Source organism: Acromyrmex echinatior, chromosome 3 (assembly GCF_024713525.1).
Source record: "Acromyrmex echinatior isolate Ae372 chromosome 3, ASM2471352v2, whole genome shotgun sequence".
Taxonomy (NCBI): domain Eukaryota; kingdom Metazoa; phylum Arthropoda; class Insecta; order Hymenoptera; family Formicidae; genus Acromyrmex; species Acromyrmex echinatior.
The window spans coordinates 14,758,545-14,776,687 of record NC_141854.1 but is presented as its reverse complement, the minus strand read 5'-3'; the positions used below and the strand labels follow the sequence as shown (position 1 = coordinate 14,776,687).

The window sequence follows — 18,143 nt, the reverse complement described above, 5'->3', positions numbered from 1 at the left end:
AGGAAAAAGCTAATTTTCTTTAAATGTTTATTACTTTTTCTAAAGAGAAAAAAATTCTTTCAAAATTTTTCATTTTTGGAGATAAGTATTTAAGCAAAAAAGTACTTATCGATATTTAGTAAAAAAGTTTATTGAACATGCAAGTTTGATAGAAGCGAGATTTTATTTGTTTGGCATTCAACAATATGCTGATTTTTTGTAATGACTTCGAAGCCTCGAATTCCTTCTATACTTACTTATTTTAGAGAAAGCCAAACAAACAGGTTTATTGGTTTATATTTACGAGCAGATGTACTTTGTTTAACTGTAGACGTACGTGTACGATCAGAGGGATACTTTTGTAAAGCTGTAATGTACATATTAGCAAAAATTATGACGTGAAATATTCTAAATTTTGCTTATTCCTTTTTTTAACTTCTTCCTTTTTTTATGCATTGTACTTAAAACCTCAGTATATATTGATGAAATATTTTACTCACTGATATGAGCATAATATATTCTATACAATTTTACGAACGATGATTAAAACCTTTTGAATGTTTGAAGGGTTATGACCATCGACATGTAGAATGGACTGCTGATGGCAGTGGTGGAAGTAGAAAGATGCATAGAATGAGAGGCAGAGAAATGGATCATCTATTTATCTGCCTCTCACTCTACGCATCTTTCTATCCCCATCAGTAGTCCATTCTAGAGCTTGTTCAAATGATTTCCATCAGATGGTTCCCGAGTATCATGTTATCCTTGTTGTTCGGTAAACGATAAAGATAGATGATATCTGTGTGGCACTCGGGTGGGAATCTGAACATAGCCCTAGATATCAATGATTGTGACCTTATTGACAATATATATATATATTAAAGTCAAAGTGATTGGGGCTTCTATATATATATATATATATATATACACACATATATATATATATATATATATATATATATAAAGAGAGGGAGAGAGGGGGGGGGGAAGAGGGAGGAGTTTTATCCAAATTTATTACATTCAAATTTCTTTTCATAAAAGGAAAAAAATTTGGTGAATTCTATTTGTACTATATAAAGTTTATTTCAGGTAGCTTCTCTCTATTTGAGAAATTACATTGTTTACGGAAATCTTTATCAAAAGGAAATTTCATTATTATTTTAATAAAATTAAGAGCATATTTCTCTCACACAATGTTTTTTCCAGCTTTTTATACGAAGACTTTTTTCTCCCTTGTAAAAATTCAGAGGCTGTATATTTTCCTATTTACCGATTCAAATATATTTCGATAAAAGTTGTACTGCACCATATTTCTCTCGATCCACAAAGAGAACCATCGGATACAATGGCTTGGAATGGATCCCAATATTATCTTCCATTATGACATATATCAGAATCTTCCGGGCAATAAGATCTTCTTTCTAAATTTATGAGATCGCACGGTGACCGGCGTAACAAATTGCGCAGATTTATCACACGTTTTTCGCCTGGTCAAGTGTGACTCTATGTACTGAATATAAATACAAATACACATACACATATATGCATGGATAACGGTCAACCCGATAAAATCTAACGCACTACAAAGCGTAGAAAAATTGTACTTGTTTTTTCTGGTTAAAATAACATGTCGAAAAGGTCATGTAGATGTACTCGTATTTTTGTCATAGTGTATCATTGTCATGTTTCGCCGATTCAAAAATTAAATCAGATATTAACAAACGTGTTACATTAGAAGTGATGCGAATACAAAAGCAGTGAGATATATTTTTTTTGTGGGGGAACCATAATAAAGAAAATTTCATTAAGATTGAATTGAAATTCTTCATGATATTTATTCATTTATATATATATATATATATATATATTTTTTTTTTTATATATCTATTATTCTATTATAAATTTACTTTAATAACAGTAATAATTATATAAATATGTACATTAATAGATATGCATTATGACAAAAAGAAGAAAAAAAAAGAGATTCTGTTTATAATATTTTGTTTAATTTTTCAAATATTTTTAAGTATTATTAATTTGAAAATTTACAGACATTTATTTTGTTATTGAATATTCATTTTTTGTATTTTTTTTCTGATTTAAAGGAAGATTGTATTTTTTTAAATTTATTAAAGTGTTGTTATTATTCCGACCTTTTTTGAAAAATTGTCATAATATACATATAATATTGCATGGCATCGTATATAGCTTTATTAAAATTATTATATACAGGTTGAATTTGAAAGATATTTCAATGTATTTTTGGAAGCAAAATTTTTAAAAATATGTTCGAGATATTATAATTAATCAGTTTTGTTTTCCTGTTCCGTGAATTGTTGTGACAAATGACTCAATTCCATTTTGCAAATAGTACAGCATCATTCTCTCAACACTTTTTATAAGATCTCCTTTCTCGCGAATGGTAACGGTATCGCTTGAATAAAGAAAAAGATGATATACCTACGCGAAAACGGGGTTGACCCGATTCCACAGTGGAAACAGTAGATCAATTCGATCAGCTGCTCTTACGTGGCCCATTCTTTTCCTCAGTCGGTCTCGAGCGAAAACTATCCGATAAAATAATATCGAGTCAATGTTTTCTTTTTCTTTTTATCGAATCGACATAAGCCGTGCCACGCAGTGTGTCTCTTTGTGACCTCTTACACGAAACATCCCAGAATCTTTCTTGCATGTACAGATTTTTCGATGAATTTAGAATTTTTCTTTTTCTTTATTGAATAAAAAGTTAATAAAAATAACATCTTTTACATTTTTTCAACTAGTAACATTATCCGTATTTTTATAACTTAATTGTTTTAAAATTAAATTTGTTTGTTTAATTAAAATTAATAAGAAATATACTATTTTTCTTTACCTTGATTTTTAAACATAATTTTGTAACTTATAAAAATATTTTAATTTCAAAATGTAAGGCATCTTAACAGTTTCTGTTTGACATACAGTATCCAATAAGCCTTCTAATTTTAAGATGTAGAGCACCTTACGAACTTACAAGTCACAGAAAGCAGGATACAGAAACCGTAAAACGAAGAAGTAACCATTAGCGGGAATTTAGTATGTTTGACTAGGTTGCGTCTCTTGAAAAGCAAAAAGCAAAGTACTCGCGCTCGCTAACTGGATGTGGGTTTGCGAAGAAGCTTGTTGCTGGTGAAAGATTCGTCTTCCAATCTGGTGCTCGCCTCAATGAGACAGCGTGTGTATGGTGAGGCATGAGAGAACGCCGGAAAAAGGAACGGTAGAGCGTGACGAGAAGCAGGCGCGAAATATAAGTAGGGCGTTGTCGGAGAGAGAGAAAGAGTGTAGAAAGGAGAGTGTGGAAGTGGAGTACGACAAAACCTCAATCCCTTTAATGGAGACAAATCCCCCTCTGCGCGCGACCCCCTACGACGCGCCGGCAGACAATTTGTAAGAGTATATCCCACCCAACCCGATATTAGTACTTCGCGACCGGGGGTGGCTCGGGTAGCCAATCATCCACCGACCTTTCTCATCTCCCTTACTCATTTTCTCTTCCTGCTTTCTCACCTGTGCATTCCTTTTATTCTTTCGTTCTTTGACTTCTCTCTCATTTCTTCCTTCTATTTTTTCCGTTTTTTTTATCTTTTTTATTCTTTTATCTTCTTCTTCTTCCCACTCTTTCTTCTGGAGTTGCCATTTTACTTGACATTCTCTTTTTTTATCATTTCTTATATTCTTCTTCGCATTCTTTTTGTCTACTTAATTTCATTTGTTTTTTTTCTTTTACGTAAATTCGACTCTATCTCAATTATCATGCCGCTCACTGGCAAAATTATAAAATTAACGAGTAGCATCCATCACGAGGTATAATACGAAACATTAAGCTAGCTTTCGTGAAACCAAATTTTCGTGGATCGTTCAATCTTGATTAAAATTAGACTTTCCGCGCGAGCGGAATTTGTGTGTCAATCTTTACAATTTCATATTTAACCTACTTGGCAAATTTTGTACTTTTTTTTCTTTGAAAACATTAAATCAGATAAATTATCTTCTATTTTACTATCTACATTTGAAAACTTTTTGACCGATTGCATTTGCAAGAAATATTTTTTTAAATGTGCAATACACAAAGATTAAACTTTTTTATCACTGTCACACGAACAAAAGCTTTCGTCGCTTCCATTATCGCGCGTCTAAGCAAAACTTCATGTCGCAGAAATAATTAATCATTTGCGAAAGCACTCGACGCCACAGCATACACATACATCCTTGAAAGGCTTTTAATAATTCCGATGTATTCGAGTAAGATGGCTCATCGCGATAAATCGTTATTAATCGACACAGCTTTCTCAAAGAAACCGATTCGCTGAATACGACAAAAACTTTGTCGTTTCCGCAAAGCCGGTTCTTTGAAGTCCTGCACTTTAGAACATACGTTCATCAAATATCGGTTGACTTGAATGGGTGGTTGAATGGTTTTCTGAAGATGACTTTGAACACGTCGACGAAGATAATCCTTTAAAGGATCCCAAAGTAGGTTTCCTGAAAGTTCTTTAACGTGATGCTTCGCTTCGTGGTTGCAAGCGGACTCGATGATTGGTCACCGGACAGGAAGTCGATAGTTAAGGTTTGAGTTTGCTGGCATAGATGTAGGGGGTTAACACGGTATAAACGGGGTAAAATTGTATAGTGTTACAAGATATTTCCATTTTATAGTTTTTAAATAAGCAGATATAATCTTTTCTTTAATTGTAATTATTTGTGTCAGCGTAACATTAAATCATAATATACGTGTAAAAAGATTGTTTTAAAAAGTTCAGAATAATATTCTTTTTTTTTTTGACGATTATATAAATCCAAGCAAAGAAGCGGATACATTATTAAAAGCAAGTTTTAGACACTTTTTAATCTTGCTACTTTAATGCAATAAGAACAAATCATTGTGACAGGTTGTTTTCATATAACACCAGAAGCCCAAGCCAGACGTGGCCCTTGCGGACTACTCAATCATCCCTCTTAATCCCGGACTAAGGTCTAAAGGACTAAAGGTAATCAAGATAAACTACTGTCCTAAGGGAATTTGAACCTCCAGTTGCTCGAGAGGACATCGAAGTAATTAATTCGTATCTTTCGCCTCTTATCGCGTGCATCGTCTCCTAGATGAAATATCCTGTAAAATGATTCTTTACTCGTCGTTGTAAGACGAGATTACGATATAACATTTTCAATTAATGAAGTTCTCTGGCTAGATGATTAATTCGGAAAACCTTATGTCTCTGAAAATAAAAATCGCAGCTATATTGATTTACCGGAAATAATCCTTTAAGTATACAATCGTGAACTTCGTTATCAACTTATAAATTTGTACAGCCTACAATCGTTATCATTAAAAATAGTTATTGAAAATAAAATAGACATTATATTTTGCCAATATTAAGATTATTTTTAGGACATATCTATTCATATGTTTTTAAAAAAATCTCTACGAAAATGCTACAATTTACTTTCGCTATTATTTTGTAAAGCACTATTCAACAATTGCGTTAAATGGAGTAATCTGGCTTATTAAAGATAATGTCTTTAAATCATTGAACGAAATATCGCGAATATAGAATAAAAACTTTCAAACTAAGTGCTGTCTTCCGCGTATTCGAAAAACTATTGAATTGTGATAAAATTATTCAACCTCTCAAATTTCATTTTTTGCCGTCAGTCCGCTCGGCTTTTTGTCAAAGCATCGTTTCAAGCTCGTGTTCCAGTGTTCCAAGCCACACGTCCCAGTTTTTATCAAAGTGCTAAGCGATTGGTGGGGCACCGGAACTGTAGGTGGACCGTAAAATTATATGGCATTAATGTGACCGATATACGAGGTGTGCGCACGTAAAACTTGTCCCTCGACACGGGATATTTTCCTACCTTACACTCTCACGTGTGCATCGAGTCGTGCAGCCATTTGCTCATTTCTGACATCGTAAGAGACCATTTTAAACGTCAGCTTCATAGGACATAAATACATCGACCGATCATATAACCTAGAAGTGGCATGTTTATAAAACAAACAACATATATCATCTACGGCAAAGCTGTATAACAGTCAATATAAACAAAAGTTACAAAGAAAAATATTTCAAAAATATAGAACTATAAATATAAACTATTGAAAAATATAATAAAGAATAAATCATAAATATGTAAATATATAAAATAACATAGATACAATTCTTTTTTATTAAGAATTTATAGAATTTATTGTATTAAATAATGAAAATACTCTAGATTTTTTTGTAAAAAAAATAGGGTACATATTATATTTTAAGTAAATATATTTATTAGCTATACAGAATAGGTATATATATATATATATATATATATATATATATATATATATATATATAATATATATATATATATTTACAAAAAGAAGGGAGGTATTTTTACACATTTAGGAATACTTTTAATAAATAATTACTTTCAAATGAATAATTAATTGCTTACTATTAAAAAAGACAGCGATACTCATCAGTTCCGCAAAATAATGGCGAAGCAACGTTCTAGATCTGCCAGTAACTTTCATTGGCCCGTTGGTGATTGCGTGCCGTAGATTATTCTCAACAGTGCTTAATGCGCTCGTGTCCTGCAGAAATTACATCTCCGTACCGATGTGACCGATGCGCGCGTGGTAGATGCATAAAATCTCGCGCTTTGCACGGCATGTTTAAACGCACCATGAAATGTTTTTGTTCAGCTGTATTCGAAACAATTGCGCGGTATAAAAGTATGCATCCTAGAATTTTCGCGCGGCACCAATATTTATTTATTACACATAGTGTATACGACAAACGAAATGTCAACGTGGCTAGAAATTAAATTTAATTGAAATTTATCATTATTTACTTTATGTCTATCTAAGTTAAAGTTATATTTCTTCATACGTTCTTCTTAATTTAGTCTTACGCTCATTTATTTTAATCTGTATAGAATATTAGAAAATATAAAAGTGAGTTTGATATCTATTGTTGTGTATTCTCGCAATCAGCTAAATTAAACAAAGAAAAATTGTTCTATTTCCCTTGTGTGCTAGATTATTAGAGAACGGCTCTCGTCACAGACGCGTTTATTATACACGTCAATAGAATTTAGCGAATCGGTTTACTTGGGGGATGCGTGGCGCTTACGCTCGTCGGCACATGACCGAATCGACACTTTCCATGTATTCGACAAAGACAGATTCTTTTTAATTTCGCGGTACGGACTCGTGTCGCAAACGGTCACAGCCAAGCGGGACGTGCCGCAGGAATTCATGGTACGTTAGAAAATCCCTGGTGGGATTACCAAGCTTGACGAAGAAGAACGGTGGTTGGTGAGGGCAAAGGCGAGACAGCCGACTGGCTGGCTTGGCTGGCTAGCCGTGGTGCAAGTGGAAATTCCTGGTGGCGAGCTATCCTGCGAGGATATTTATATTCCTGGCACCTATCCTCCTGTAAATCCCTGGCCAGCAATTAGGGCTGTCGGCCTACCGGCAGTCTCGTCTCATCTCGTCTCGTCTCGTTTCATCTTGTCTCTTCTCTCACGTTGCCTCGTGTTGTCCTGCACGCTGCTCTCTCGCCGTCCGGTTTCCGAGCTGCAAGCTTGTAGTACTCGGTGGTCGTTAACGCGAACTATCGTTACCTAGGGTGGCGCGGGTGGCTCGTTCTACACGACTCCCAACTGCCTGCCTCAACTGCCGGTCCTCCCCGTCGTAATCGTTAACCATCCCTTGGTCGCCGCAAAATGCGGTCAAATTATCCACTCCCGCATCGTTGCTGCATCGTGGCATAATGTCAGATTCGTCATTCGATTTCTGCCCTCGATAAATCATGATCGTTAAGCTGCGTACGGCCGCACGTGCGAATAACGAGACAGCTTTTACCAATAATCCATTTTTATTTCGGATCTCTTGGAAAACGCGGATAATTATCTACTACACTGAATTGCTCTGGCAGATAGAATTTGCTAACAATACTATTAAAACCATTAAAAAGATATTAACTAAATCAATTATGTATGCATTTTTATTAGACCGATAAGAATAAATCACATAAAAAAAGAATCCTTTTTTTTCGATTAAAGCGAATCTTGATGCTCGACAATGTTCATTTACAAATTTGCAAATACATTTTTCAGTCCGTTTTGATCGAAAATAGAATTTGTTTTCTTATTTAATTGATTCAAAACATTTGAAATTTCTCTTTCAAAATTTTTTAAAACTACTACATTTGAAAGTTTTATATTTATCCTATTTTTTTTTTAATCGATTCATTTCATTCCCTAACATTACGCGGATACTGCTTTGTTACTCATTAATCCCCTCCGCTCCTCTTATTGCCGCAAAATGTTCCCGAGTTACCGGATCTCACCGTCACCGTTCTCTCTTGCTACACGCCCCGAGCACGTTGTATGCACTTACACAAAGTGACATCAGATTTGTCACGTACGCCATGACGAGAAGTTTCAGGGAAGTTTTGACCGCGCGCGGTTTATACCACGCGCGTAATTTGTTCGCGGACCACGTGTCTTTATGCCCTCAGACAGGTCAACTGCCGGCTCGTTAAAGCTCCTCACGTCCTTGTAAAATGTTACCCCGATTGTCACCGTCTGCGTCGTCTTCGCACGCACAGTAATGACAAAGTCAGCACCTGCGTTCACACGTGGATAAGCTTACACGGCCACTGTTATTTTTGAAACTCGCACTTATTAGCCATTCTTCAATGACTGAAAAATTATCGAAAATGTGATTCGTTGGATATTATCTTATTATTTTTATTATTATTATTGTATATTGTATTTTAAAAGATATAATATACAATATTTTACTTTTCTTTTATTTATTTTAAAATTAATATTACAAAAAACATAGATTTTTAATTAATCTATTTTATTGATAACCACTTAAAATTATCGATTTATAAGATACAGTATAAATTAAGTTTTCCTATCTGTTAGCGCGTTAGTTATATCTATTTATGTTATTCATTCATTCGACATGCAAGCGCTCCACGCCCGCGCGTGTTAGTTTGTAAGTCCCGGCATGATTATCGGGAGAGGGAATCGTCTCGCAAGTGTACATGCGTAGTAGCGCGACGGTAGCGAGAGTGACCCTGGGTCTCTTCCGTACGAGAAAAGAAAGCATGCACAAGTCCGCCATTTTCTATGTAAAAGATTGTCATCAAAAAGAAAGAAAGTTATAAGTGGTGAACTGTGTATTTAGTTAACCCTTCAATAGCATAACATATTTGGTCTTTCGAACCGGATCTCACATCTGGCCATTACGTCTAGTATTCGCAAAATTATTACGTTCGAGTAACTTAATAATAAAACGAAATATCAACGAATCTCGAGGTTACGATAAAGAGACTATTTGAAAGATGTCGGAGATCGCTGATCTTCGCCGAGCACAAGGCTATGTAAAGGCAAAGATTGAGAACAAGCTAATGATGGATCAGGCATTGAACTTGACAAGGAACAAGTAGAGGCAAGGCTGGAGAAACTAAAAGAGACGTATAGCGAATTCGAGTCCATACAAAAGCAATTACTAGAAAAAGAAGGCGAATTCATCGACGAGGACACACTAGAGCAAGAATGTTTCAAAGAAAGGTATTTTGAGGTAAAATCTTTGTTAAAGCGATGCATGAAGCTATCGTCGGCGTTAGACGCTGTAACGCGAGAAACAGACGCGGTTGTTGCAATAGCAAACCAAGCTCAAATGCAACAAATGCTCAGCACGAAGGCGCGGACGTTATGGCACCGCATAGTAATAACGAGACGTCGTCGGCCATTCTCGCGCGACAAACCGACATACTTGACCGCGTGGCGAACAATTAGCACAGATATTAGGATAAAGTTGCCTACCATCAAACTATCGAGGTTTGATGGCAAAATCGAGGATTGGAAGGGCTTCTGACAGCTTTCGATCAATCATACACGCCAGACCGCAACTGTCTGATGTCGAAAAGTTTCAGTATTTAATTTCGTCAATCTCAGGGGATGCCGCTAAAATTATTGGGTCCATCGAGCTAACGGGTCAAAATTATTCGACGGCTTGGGAATTACTGCTAAGTAGATATGATGATCCTAGGTCGCTCAAGAAAAAACATATTGAATGTTTATTCACAATGCCCATCGTAGCTAAAGAGTCAGCGAAGGCTCTTCGCGAGTTAATTGATTATACTTCCAGGCACCTACACATGTTAAAGATTCTAGGATTACCTACCGATACTTGGGATGATCTAGTCATGCACATGATGGAAGACAAGTTCGACGTGAAAATACTTTGATCATGGGAAGAGGAAATGAAGTCTAGCGAGACAGTGACGTTAAACGACGATGTTGGAATTTCTAAAAAATAGAAGTCTCATTCTAGAGCGTATCGAGTCGAATGACAAGACTCTCAAGGAAAAGGAGCTGCGTAGTAAGGGCTCTCATGAGCACTCTAAATTGCAGCCTGTAAACAAAGGTGTTGCAAATCTCAAAACGAGTTCTCTAACCTCTTCTCTGAATACGGGTAAGTGTTACCTCTGGGATGGATCACATTTCTTATTTATTTGTGAGAAATTTCTAGCTTTGTCGGTTGCCGATCGCATCAAGGAGGTTAAGCGTCTAAAGCTATGTATAAACTGCTTCAGAAACGACCATTACGTAAAAGCATGCAAAAAAGGGTTCCTGTCGAGAATGTAATGGAAGACACAATACACTATATCATCAACTACAAGCTGACAAGGACTTAGCAAAATCAGAGTCGCAGGACAATAATCATCAATTAGCTGCTAACGTAGCGGTTAATCTCGCATATCATAAGGTAAAAAGGCGACGAATTCTCATGGCACTGCAAAGTTAGAAGCAACCCGATGCAATGGCTCGCTAATTCCGATTCGCGTACTTCTTGATAGTGCCAGTGAGGCAAATTTTATCACTCAAGCTGCGTACAACAAACTAGGGCTGAAAAGAAATAGGGCTTTCGAGATTGTGATCGGTCTAAACGAGGTTGAAAACAAGATTCATAGTATTTACGAAGTTCACGTAATGTCGAGGTGCTCCAATTTCGAGGCTAGTGTCCAATGTCTGATCGTGCCCAAAATTACCAAGAATTTGCCGTCCATGAATATAGATCGCGACGAACTACAGATACCGGGTAATTTTGTATTGACTGATTCGAAATTCCACAATAACGGTCCAATAGACATGCTGCTGGGGGCGGAATATTTCTTTGACTTGTTAGACGTGAGTTAAATCGAGCTTGGGCAGGATCAGCTAATTTTATAAAATACGAAACTTGGATGGATCATAGCAGGTTCCGTTCCGATAACGGCATGCAGGAATTCGACCATCGATGGGGGAGCGACAAGCGCCTTGGTTTGTTCGATGGAGTCTTGCGATGTGTTAAAGGAATATCTGGAAAGATTCTGGAAATTGGAAAACTACGACAGCGATAAAACAAGAGCGTTATCGATAGACGAGAAAAGATGCAGTATTTTGAGCAAACCGTTACGCGAACAAGCATGGTAGATTTATGGTAAAATTATCTTTTCACGATGCAAACTTACCTATTGACGATAACCGAGAAATAGCTTTAAAGCGTTTAATGCATTTGAAGCGCGCACTCAAGAACAATGATCGTGCGAGATCGTTATGTTAAGTTCATGCGAGAATATATCAAGTTAGATCACATGTCAGACTTGAAATCTTCACTTGACGATTGCAAAAGGGCAGTTTATTTGCCTCATCATGGAATGTTAAAAGAATTTAGTAGTAATACAAAATTACGTGTTGTATTTGATGTATCCACTAAAAATAATAAAAGCGTATCTTTAAATGACGCTTTTCTGATTCGGACCCGTTTTACAAGATGGCTTAATCGACATAATTATTCGTTTTCATACTTACAAAATCGCTTTAACTGCCGACTTATAGAAAAAAAAATGTATCGCCAGGTGTTGGTTCAGGAAGACGATCGTGATTTTCAACGAATTTTATGGAGATTTTCGCCTGAGCAACCTGTAGAGGATTATCGCTTAAATACTGTTACGTACAGCCAAATCTGTGCATTGTACTGGCAGTACGTTGCTTGAGACAATTAGGTAAGGAAGGTAAAGAGAGTTATCCTCTTGTGTCCCATACTCTATTGAATGATACTTACGTCGACGATATAATTTCTGGGGCTAGCACGATTGAAAATGCTCATTCTTTGCAAGAACAATTAACTATATTATTACGGGAAGGAGGGTTCGAAGCGCACAAATGGTGTTCTAATTTTGACGGCGTATTGAAAGGAATTCCGCACGAGCTCTGTGAATCTGATTCTAGTTTCAAGATTGATGCGAATGATATTATTCAAGCTTTGAGGCTCGAATGGAATCCAAATTCGGACAGACTTCAATTTACGACAAATATAATAGGTCATGCGTCCACAAAGCGCGAGATGCTGTCCACAATTGGTAATCTATTCGATCCTTTGGGTTTGATAGGCCCCATTTTAACTGTAGCTAAAATCCTGATGCAAGGTCTTTGGGAAATCAAAACGGACGATCCACTTCCGGATTCGGTGCTAAACAAGTGGAAGGAATTCCGAGATTCCTTCCACTTGTCTAGCAAATAATACGAGTTATATGTCCCTCGCGAGTTACATGTCCCTCGATTAGTTGTAGTTGCGTCAAAGAATTGTCGATATTCCATGTTTGGATTTTGCGACGCGTCCGAGAAGGCACATGGCGCATATATCTACATACATACATTGGTAAGCAAATCTAGCGGAGAAACGATGATTAGATTATGCACGAAAACGAGGATAGCCCCTTTAAAGAAGCAATCTATACCTAGGTTAAATCTATGTAGTACGTTGTTACTATCTAAGTTGATCAATAATGTAAAACACGCCATTCACATTGAAATCGATGAAATATGGGCATGGTCTGATTCCATGGTCGTGCTGTACTGGTTTCGCGGCGACGTATCACGTCATTGGAAACCTTTCGTATCCAACTATGTGTCGGAAATTGGCGAAATACTGCCTGCTATTCATTGGAACCATGTAAGAGGTTCGGAGAATCCCCCAGATCTGATCTCAAGAGGAGTTTCACCGACTCAGTTGAAGGATAATTTCTTATGATGGAATGGCCCTAAATGATTGTTATATATTCGTCTCGTTGTAAGCGAAGGAAATTCTACTTTGGAATTTGTCGAGGATGCCGTATACAGTGCCGAGATTGAAATCAAGCAACTGCAGTTTGCAATCATTTGCAATCTCAGCGTACCTCAATTATTGGTTTCCAACGAGACAATCAACACACTACGAACTATTCAATGTTCACAAGGATTGAGCGGATACTTGTCTATTGCATTAGATTTATTCATAACTGCCGCAAAAGACATGAAGACAGAAAACTATCCCTAAAAATTGATCCTACCTAAGTTGGAGTTATCAAGACGCGAGATACTCAAATATTTGCAACGTGTCTACTTCCTGGAAGAGCAAAAATGCCTATAAAACAAACGAAAATTAAACAAAATTAGCCCATTACTTCAGTTATACCATTTCTAGACGAGTATGGTATAATCAGGGTGGGCGGACGACTTCAGGCGCCTTGGAGTGTCGAAAGAAAACATCCCATCTTGCTGTCCGCGCAATGCGGATCATACGTTTGCTGATCAAAAGGGAACATCGCGCTCTATTGCATGCTAGTCCACAATTGTTGGCATCAATACGCCAGCGTACTGGCTAAACGCAAGAAATTCGGTGCGTCAGGTTTGCCGTTCCTGTATTTGGTGTGCTAGACATAACCCAAGAGAACTAATCTAAGTGATGGGATACCTTCCCCGCGATAGAGTGCAGCCATCCAGAACGCTGTCACCGGGGTCGATTTTGCTGGCCCAATCACTATCCTCAACAAAGGACGAGGTCGGAAAACATGCAAATCCTACATAGCACTATTTATATGCTTCGCTTCCAGAGCCATTCATCTCGAGGCTACAAGTGAGTTATCTACGACGGCTTTCCTAGCCACTTTACGTCGCTTCATTAGTCGGCGAGATTCGAAAGATTTGCAGCGATAATGCCACCAATTTTGTGAGTGCTAAACGCGAGTTGCAGGAGCTTTACGCCTTTATCCGCACATCCATCAACGGAGAAGTTAGGTCATCTCCGCAGAATCATGGGCAATACTTTGTTTATCTTTGAGGAATTGGCAATGTCTCTCGTGCAGATTGAAGCATGCCTGAATTCGAGGCCATTGTCATCCCTATCTTCTGATCCTTTCGATCTGGAATCTTTAACGCCAGGACATTTCCTTATAGAAGAACCACTAACCTGTCTTCCGGACAACGATCTAGCTGATATAAAAATCAACTGCCTTGATAGGTGGGAGATTCAACGCTCGGGCCAAGAGTTTTGAAAACGGTGGGCCGAATACGTGTCCAATTTGCAAAGCCGCGTCAAGTGGAAAACTCACCAGAAAAATCTCCAAGTTAACGATCTCATGCTATTAAAGGAGGATAATCTTCCACTGTTAAAATGGAGAACTGGACGCGTCACCGAAGTTCATCCTGGCAAGGCAATTTAATACGCGTCGCGACGGTGCGCAAGGCCACTGGTATCGTTAAACATGCAATTGTCAAATTTTGCAAGTTATCAGTGAATGATTCCATAAAGGAAGATTAATTGATTAATCATGGTGGGCGGTGTGTTAGCGCGTTAGTTATATCTATTTATATTATTCATTCGTTCGACGTAAGCGCTCCGCGCCCGCGCATGTTAGTTTGTAAGTCCCGGCATGATAAGTCCCATTACCGGGAGAGAGAGTCGTCTCGCGAATGTACATGCGTAGTAGCACGACGGTAGAGAGAGTGATGACTCTGGGTCACTTCCGTGCGAGACAAGAAGGCGTGTACAAGTCCGCTATTTTCTAAGAGAAACGTAAAAGATTGCCATTAAAAAGAAAGAAAGTTATAAGTAGTGAATTGCATATTTAGTTAATCCTTCAATAGCATAACATTATCATTTGGTCTATGATAATATGAAAATCTTTTACGTTTCTCTAATTTAACAAATCTTTCTGGAGAAGTTTCGTCTCCAATTTTGAACATTTCATGAATTATATTATATATGTCTGACATATCTTCATAAACGTTGATTTTGTAATTAAATTAGTGAAGAAATGATAACACCAAAGAATCCATTTTAAAAGTAAAATTTTTATATATTTATTGAATTACATTTTTATTGAATTATATTTATATTTTTATTGAATTTTGCATTAAAAAGACGTAAAACATGAAAAAGAATCCAAATTTTTATTTGCACCAAATCTTACGCGATCTACGTGAGTCATACGGCACAAACACGGTTTTTATTCGTCCTTGTTACGAAATAAGTAACTAGATATTGACATCCTTACACATAATCTCAACATTATCAAGTTTTTTTTAGGAGATGATATCGATTCATTTCTCCGATATCTATTCGTTTCCTTAAAATTCATAATAGAAGAATCGACATTTCTTAGAAGATCTCATATTGTCGGTGGAGGGTTAATTGGAAAGTTGCATCGATTTGATGTACTGTAATGTAGTCATAATGACAAGTACAAAGTAATGTTACATTTAGTACAAGATAAAACGTATCGCATTACGGAATAATGAACTAATAACGGGATAGGCGTGCCCGAGAGAATTGGCAGTGTCGCTTGTAATAATCTCTCGCGTTAAGTCTTATCTCGCAATGTCTTAACTTTAACATAGAAACGAGCTCATGGAATCACGCGACGAGATATCTCGTCTTTCCGCTCGTAAAACAAAACGCGATACCGGCGCGCGAGAGGAATGGGCGTTATTTAAATTTCTCGGACGCGTTGAAAACTCCAGTGGAAATAGCAGAGCCGCGAATATCCATTATCCGTTAGTCGTTCTTATGAATTCATATCCGTCGGCAATGAGGGCCGGAAATATGATAACACACGGTTACCTTTCCTCGTTGTCTCTCTCAAGTCGATTCCTCTTATCCCTGCTAGCGAGAAATTATGCTCGATCTCCGTCGTTATGTCCTTTTAATGGAATTAAAGTGCGCTAAACGGCACGTGAAATCGGACGGCCTTTACCGTCCCGAGACGGTACGGCACGGTTTTATCGCGCATCGAAGCGTGAGGGGTTGCATGCGGCCGCTCTCGCGATAAGAGGAGTCGAATACGTGAGTCGGGAGTCGACACCGAAGTGGCTTGGAGAGGCACACGCTATACTCGAGAATCAGTTTGTAGTTCTTTCTTTCTTTTTTATTACCATTGTGATCGGCGTACGTCGTCGCTTTACAACGTGCTTTGCGGTAACTAATTTTTATGATTACTAAAATTTATTTATTATTAAATAAACGACTTTTTCTTTCGATAATAAACTAATTTTTTTGTAAATGCAATATTACATACGATTAATTCGTTAGCTACATTTTTATTTGATATCGAATTATGGATACATTTAACACAGATTAGTAATTGCATTTAAATTTTGTATCAGCAAATTAAATTTGAAGAAAGCAAACACAATTGCTAAAAACTATGTATTTCTGTTAACCGTTTTTTGTTTTCTTCGAAAAGAATGGAACTGTTTAATGATCTGACGTTTATTTCATCTGTTTTTGTCTGTAAATTTAAAAATAAGTGATTTAGTGTTATTACATATTAAATTGACATTCAAAATTATTCATGCATAAAGGTTTTGTATAGTTTTAATTGACGTTCTAATTTCACTCTATTTTTCATTTCTAAGTTTATTTTAACATTTCTAAATGTATACGTATGTATTCTGTTGAGATATTAATAATAATATGAAATAATATTTGAGTTTCTTATGAATCAATTTCTGTTTAATATTCAAAAATAATATGACGTGATTTTAAGAGAGATTCTACATATAATTATCATCAGGGTGCATCATCAAAATCCGAACAAATCGAACAATTTCTTTAAACAATATGTTTTTAATGAAAAATTAAATATTACAAAAAATTCTTTTACATGGCACTTGGAGGATCCCTGTGAACCACAATTATTCGATATATCCCCCATTAGCTTGAATGATGACCTCTATTCTCGATTTGAAGCGTTCGCACGCACGTTGTAATGTAGCGCTGCCCATGCTAACGAATGCTGCTTCAATAGGGGTCCTTAACGACGTCACATTGGGATGCCGAGACTAGTTTGTGACTCTTTCAACTATGCTCCATACGTAGTCCAAGGGATTTAAATCTGGGCTGTTAGGAGGCCAGAATGAGAGCCGAGGCTAGCAACTCGGTTTCCATTCTTGTCCTGGCAGTCTCAGAGAGCATTTGTCGTATCTTTAATGTATACGATTTGTATCGAAAGTCCTCCTTGACAATTCGACGCATTGTTGGCTCACACCAACAATCGATGCTTTCGCAACGGTTGCCCTGGTCATCCAAAATCAGCGCTTGAGCTCTTTCAACGATTGCGAGGGCCCTGGTGGTATGTTCTTTCGAGTAACTCTTCCTTGGTAGCATACTGAAACTTCCGTTGGACTGTTCTAAAGCCGTATATTTTGCCACGTCAACGATTGATCTCGGGTATCCAAAGAACCGAATTATTTCCGTTGCTGAGTGCCCAGCGCGAAGGTCTTCGATGATCGCGGTTCTTGGATTATACTCCGCACTTGGTTTCAACATCGCGGTCACTTTGAGAATATAACTGTTTACTAGAAGCATCAGGCTTTCTCGGACGCCACAACAACCTTTGGCGGATTTTGATGAAAACGCATCCTGTATACATATATTATCCTGTCTATATATATTTATGTTAATTAAAAAAAGTGTATGAAGGAGGAAAGATACATTTCTTATGGAGAATGTCGTACAGCATGACTGTACAACTAACTTTTTGCATCTGTTTTTTTTTTGCAAAGAAAAATGCTTTTATATGTTATGATTTTATTTGATAGCAAAGATTTTAATTTTAAATAATCTCCATTTTTTACACGATATTTATTCTTTTTTGTATACTATCTTAAAATAATGATCTAGCAAGTTATATGAAAATAAAATGTAGAGAGATGTAGATATGGCACCGTCGCGTATATTCATTCGTGACATCCTCTCGGGAAACTTCCAGTGCGGAATTCCGCATAGAAACAAGATGGGATTAAAAGTCTGCTGC

The 18,143-nt window shown here is 36.9% G+C and overlaps 1 protein-coding gene and 1 long non-coding RNA gene across 22 annotated transcripts in view; both read left to right on the top strand.

The window, feature by feature from the left end:
* The window catches only part of LOC105149436 (CUGBP Elav-like family member 1-A), a 562,295-nt gene that overhangs the window by 407,524 nt on the left and 136,628 nt on the right, over window positions 1–18,143 (top strand). The gene's annotated exons all lie outside the window — the stretch shown is intronic.
* On the top strand, window positions 6,380–17,897 carry LOC147910268 (uncharacterized). Its single transcript, XR_015544438.1, has 2 exons — window positions 6,380–10,498; window positions 10,620–17,897. It is a non-coding gene; the product is annotated as an uncharacterized LOC147910268 (long non-coding RNA).